Below are 6,709 nucleotides of genomic sequence, written 5' to 3' on the forward strand. Positions count from 1 at the left end.
CCATTCGAATTACAGTTCTAATATGGTTTTGATATTATGTAAATTTTAAAAAAGTTTAATAAAATTTTGACTCCAAATTTATAAATAAATTATAATTTTAAAATATCTAAATTTTATTAACTAAATAAATTATTAGAAAATTGTCAAAGAAAAAAATTCCATTAACTTTTAACAATTTAAAAAACTTAAAACTATTACAAAAATATTATGATGGTTAAAAACTAAATCATTCCGGATACTCTTAACTTTAAGACTTGTAATAATTACATCTTAAAATGAACTTAAGCTCCATACACTCTAATTACAAATTCATTCAAAATTAAAACACTCTAATTACAAATTCATTCAAAATTAAAATTAAAATATAATAAACATGGCATCCACAGAAGTTAGCTAATCCAACTTTGGTTAGCATGTACTGAGCACGCCATTTAGCCCTCTCTTCTTCAACAATTCCTTTCTCTCTCTCTATAGCTTGGCTCTTTCCTTCATTAAACTGGACACTTATCTTCTCTTTTCATTGAGCAAGAAACCAAGAACACATCATTTGCTTAGTCACATTCAAGTTCAATAAACAAATCTGATGGTTAAAATACACAAAATATGATATATGATATATCATTACAGAATAAAGAAATAAATGATTTTTCCATTGACAGAGAACGAAATCAAAATTGTATAGAAGATTTGTTGATAGTGATGTAATGTACCCATCTCCTTTTATTTAATTAAACACCAAATAATGTTTTAATCGATAATATATAATTGCACTACTATTATTCCCCAAAATACATTCAAAGTTTAACAGTAATCTAGAATCCACCTAACCTAGAAGATGAAAACAAAATCTTTGAAAGAAAAACACAGCCACTATGAATTCCAGCAGAAGGAAAATTTGTGCATAAATAAGAAAAAGTTAAAATATGAAAGAAACGAACTTAATCCACTTGAATAGCTTATATAATAAAGTTTTGAGTGTTATGATTAATAAAAAATAAATTAGGAGTTAAAAAAGAAGATGGGAAAAATGTTTATAAGCATTAGATAACTCATCAAGAATTCAGAGACTGCATTGTCAAAGGAGCTAAAACTGAAATCTGAAGCTTTATAATAGTAAAAATTCCTAAGAAACCCACTCCCAAAATCACTTAAACATATTGGCTTCACTAAGAAAGACAAGATGTGTCGTAGAGAGAGACAAAGAGAGAAAGGAATTTTAGGGAGATCATTGACGAAGGAAAAGAGACAGTGTGGTAGAGAGAGACAGAGAGAGAAAAGAATTTCATTAACGAAGAAAAAGATACGGTGCCGTTGAGAGAAACACAAAGAAAGAGGAATTTTAGGGGAGATAAGACAGTGTGTTTAGAACTTGCTAACTAAAGTTGGGTTAGCTAACTTATATAGGTCCCACGTTTATTATATTTTAATTTCAATTTTGATTGAATTTGTCATTAGGGTGCAATTTTAACAAAGTTTAAAATTGGGGTGTTTGAGAGTTAAGTTTATTTTAGGGTGCAATTGTTACAAGTCATAAAGTTTAGGATATCCGGAATGGTTGAGCCGATTTTAAATGGCCTAACCAACAATTTCACCCTGAACTTTTTGATTAGTTGCAATTTCGCCCTCAATCAACCTTCGTATCACGAGCATCTTAAGCTTATCAACCTAGTTACAATTATACCATAATTTGCTTTTAGGATGCAATTGCATCCTAAAAATAAATTAAGGTTGACATTTTGATTAAAACAAGGTTAAATATTTTTGAGTCCCTAAATTATGATCAAATTAACACTTAAATCCCTTAACATTTGAGTAATTATTTTAAAGGACCTAAATAATACTGCTGTTACATTGTGAGGTCTTTCCATTCAAATTCTTACCTATATGGCTGAAAAACGAATAATTACTCAAACGTTGAGGGACCTAAGTGTTAATTTGATCATAATTTAGGGATTCAAAAATATTTAAACCCCACTTAATATTCGCTTTTCAGCCCATATAAACAGAAAAAGATAAAAATTTGGATGGAAGGGCCTCAGAGTATAACGGCAGTATTATTTAGGTCCTTCAAAATAATTACTCAAATGTTATGGGATCTAAGTGTTAATTTGATCATAATTTAGGGATCCAAAAATATTTAACTAAAACAATGTAAAAAATGGACTCTATAGCCAATCCAAGTGTTTTAAACAATAAATAATGAAATCAAATTCAAGTATTCATATAATAAACAAAAAAAAAAAAATCAAGATTGCGTCTTTGATTTTAAAATTATACCAATTTTAAGATGCAAAAATAATGAGTTGGATACTAATTCAAGGTTACACTTCCTAAGATGATGAAACAAATATGTTGATTCTTTTGTCTTTATCGTTGTAGCCAATATCTAATTTCCTACAAGAGAAGAAAGATAATAAGTTGAAGGACAAAAGAGGCAAAATGATAAACTATTTCTTTTTAATTCAAATGTTATCTATTACATCTAACTAAGTTTGGATTGGTTATAGAGTCTATTTTTATATTATTTTAATTATAATATCAACCTTAATTTATTTTTAGGGTGAAATTGCAACAAATTATAAGTTCATGGTACTCTAATTCACTTTTAGGGTACCATTGCAACCTAAAAGCAAATTAGGGTGTAATTGCAACTAGATTGATAAGTTCAGGGTGCCAAGGGTATAAAGGTCGATTTAGAATGAAATTGCAACTACTCGAAAAGTTCAAGTGAAATTATTGGTTAGGCCATTATTTAAATTTATAAATTTTGCTAATTTACTAATATAGAAAATTATAATTTTTCTATTTTGGGCTTGAATTAAATTAAAGGTTGGTGGGTTCCGATGGCTCGATATTTTATGTCGAGTTTCGATACGAAAAGCTGCTAGTGTTTTGGTTTTTATGTGGAAAATTGGATTATACAGACTCTTTTTGTGATCTTCGCCTACATTACAAGAAGGAGGAGTTGGTTCTATCTTAGGACAATCAGATAAGGGTTCCACCTCGTCGAAATTCCTAGCCACAGAGCAGGTGGTTACGTGAGTATGGAAAGGAAGACTCAATGAATTTAACTACGGATGGTAAGGGATGTGTTGGATGACCTTCAATTCTCATTACAGCCAATGATTTTCGTCGAGCTTTTTATGGGAAGTCTATCAATGATGAGGATATGGAAAATCAACATCACTTTATGGATACAAATTCTTTTACTATGGGTCAGGATAAAGATATGGGCCTGGAGGAAGAGGATGGTCTCATTAAGCCTTATCCTAAAAAGAGGCGTAAAAGTGGCACTAAAACTAAACATGCTACTAGTATTTCTATGCTCTTGCATTCACCTGCAAGCAACAACTCGACTAGTCCTAAGTCGATAAAGAAGATATCGGCCGATCCCGTCAAATGGGATGGCTGGAAGCTATGATCATCCTTAGTTAGAACTGTCAGGGGCCTGGTAACCCTTAAATAGAATAAGCACTCAAAGATTTGACTTTGAGCTATAAGCCTAAAGTGGTAATTTTGATGGAGATATTGGTCCATGAAGTTAGATTGAAGGAGGTGTATAAGTTTTTAAATTTTGACAACTTCTTTGCTGTCGACTGTGTTGGTAGAAGTGGGGGACTTGGCCTTTTTTGGAAAAATAGCACTAAGTTCGTAGTTATGGGATTCAACAAAATTATATTGATATCTTTCTCTCTTTTCCTTATTTGGAGTGGAGGTTTACAGGATACTATGAGATGTCAAATCGGAACCGTCGATGCGCCACTTGGAACCTTTTGCTAGCCCTTTCTTTATAAGATTCTCGGCCTTAGCCATGTGTAGGCAATTATAACCATTTAGCATCTATTGAAGAAAAATGGAGAGGCAGCGAGTATTCTAATTTCCTTCTTAATAGTTTCCCAGAAACAGTTTAAGAATGTGGGCTCTGTGATTTACTGGCAGCAGGGTATCAATTTACTTGTCGTATGAAAAGGCAAGGTAGATTGTTACTCACGAAAGATTGGATCGTGCCATGGCAAATCAGACTTGGTCCAATTATTTTCAAGACGCTACCGTGAATGCTTTAGTTGCTCCCACATCTGATCATGACCCACTTTTAATCAAATACAAAACTGATTGAGCATGGACATAATCTTAATAGGTCACGGTTTGGTAATCATTAGTTGGCTGAGCAGGATGCTCATTCAGTTCCAAGTACTAACATGATGGAGCATAAGGAAGCATGCACCGTGATGCTGAAGCAGTAGGTTAGGGGGTAGGAACATAGATTTTTGGTGTAAAAAGCAGCTAATTAAATGGATGATGGAGTCTAATAGGAATTCAAATCTCTCTTTGGATGATCAGCATCTTAGAGATGAATGGAGCCAAATCCTTGCTTGAAAGGACATGTGCTATTGTCAAATAGCAAAGCAATTTTGGATGTGTTATGGCAATAAAAACAACAAATTCTTTCATACTAAAATTAAGGTAAGGAGGAGAAACAACACTATTGTTGGGTTGCAAGATACAGATGACTAATGGATTATCGATTTGGGGGAGATGCAAAACAAGGTGCATAATTATTTTAATGAATTTTTTTGCTCCAATTGAATCAAACAGTTTGTGTTTATTAGGAGTGGTTCAACCTAAAGTTTTAGTGGAAGACAATATGTTAATAAAAGGGACTATATCCAGTGAGGAGGTCCGGAATACAGTGTTCCAGATGCATCCGAATAAAGCACTAGTCCCGATGGCCTTAACCCTGCCTTTTTCCAAAAATTTTGGAATATTATTGGATGTGACGTGGTGACGGCGAGCAGGGCATGGTTACAAAGTGGTACTTTTCCACCTTCCTTTATTGATGTTCTTATAGTTTTGATCCCTAAAATGAAAATGCCAGACTATAAAAGATTATAGACATATTTCTTTGTTTAATGTCCTTACAAAATTCTTTCTAAGGTTTTGACAAATAGATAAAAATTAGTCTTGCCCAAAATTATTACTGAGAACTAGTACGCTTTTATCCCGAGTCATTTAATTACAGATAATATTTTAGTGTCTTTTGAGATGTTATATAATTTGAGGAGAAGGACTGGAGGGGGGGGGGGTTTGGGGACTTGTGCTTTAAAAGTAGACATTAACAAAACATATAAAAGAGTCAACTAGGAGTTTTTGAGTAATATGTTACATAGGCTGGCTTTTCTGATGTTTGGGTGAACTGGATGTCTATGTCTATTAAGGATGTGAATTATTCTATTTTGGTGAATGGAATGGAGGTAGGTCCTATTAGTGCTCAGAGAGGTTTGAGGCAAGGGGATCCCTTATCTCCTTACCTTTTCTTATCTGTGCTGAGGGGCTCTCTGTTTTGTTCTCTGAAGCCGAGAGAAACGGGTGGATTCATTGGGGTAGAGCTGATAGTAGATGTCCTAGAATTTCTCACTTAGTTTTTGCAGATGACTCATTGTTTTTTCTTTAATGCTAATGTTATTGAGGCTAGTATAGTTAAGAATATTTTGGTTGAGTATGAAAGGGCATTGGGTCAATATGTTAACTTCCAAAAGTCAGGGATATTATTTAGTCCCAATATTAGAGTTAAGGTGAAAAATTTTATTTCTAATATCCTTGAAGTCCATAGCTCAATGGAGGCGGGGTTAGTTATCTTGGTCTCCCTGCGCTTGTTGCAGAAGCAAGAAATAAGTTTTTAGTTTCCTTAAGGATAGGTTATGGAAGTGGGTCAATAGTTGGCCAAATAATTTTCTTTCTCGAGAGGGACAAGAGGTGCTTCTTAACTCTATTGCTTAAGTTATACCTTCCTACTGCATGAGTGTTTTTGAGCGTCCTTAAGGTCATTGTGACAATCTCCAAAAACTTATGAATGGGTATTGGTGGGGAAGAAAGGAAGAGAAAGGGAGGGGCATTCATTAGCTCTCTTGGGAGAGAATATAAGGGAGAAAAGGTGAGGGTGGGATGGGCTTTAGGGACCTCCATGGTTTCAATATGGCCAAGCTAGGAAAATAAGGATGGCGATTAATTACCGAGCCTAACATGCTTTTTTTATAAGGTATTCAAAGCAAAATATTTTCCTAATAATTATTTTCTTAATGTTAATCTGGGTAATAATCCTAGTTATGTTTGGAAAGGTGTATTGTCTTCTCAATTGATATTGAAGCAAGGGGTGAGATGGAGCATGCGGGATGGTGAGAGTTTTTTTGTGAAAAAAGACCTATGGCTTTCTAAGGATAACTCTTTTGTGGTGGAAGATGAAGGGAGTTTATTAACCCAAATATGAGAGTCAAGGAGCTTATGGTAGAAGGTCAAAGGAGGTGGGAGGTGGGAAAATCATGTTTTTATTTAATGTTATAGATATGCAATTGATTCTCAATACTCCATTCAGTCTTAAAAGTAGAGGAGATCAATTAATTTGGCACCATGAGAAAAAAAAGGAATATATAGTGTCAAAATTCAGGTGTTTTGTAACTATAAAAGTTTTGGGTAGAATAGCTCATAGGACGGATGATAATTTTTAGAGTAAGACTTGGAAGTTAGGGGTGCCACCTAAGGTGAGGAAGTATATGTGGAGGAGCTTAAGAGACATTTTACTTATTAGGGAGAGGTTGAGAAGCAAAGGGTCAACAATTTGGCAAGATGCCATTTTTATGAGGAGGATGAGGACTCTAATCATGCATTGCTAAACTGTGAAAGGGCTAAAGGTTTTCGGAGGCAAGGAGACATT

Source organism: Jatropha curcas, chromosome 6, assembly GCF_041381405.1.
Source record: "Jatropha curcas cultivar XTBG-Jc1 chromosome 6, XTBG_Jcur_1.0, whole genome shotgun sequence".
Lineage (NCBI taxonomy): Eukaryota > Viridiplantae > Streptophyta > Magnoliopsida > Malpighiales > Euphorbiaceae > Jatropha > Jatropha curcas.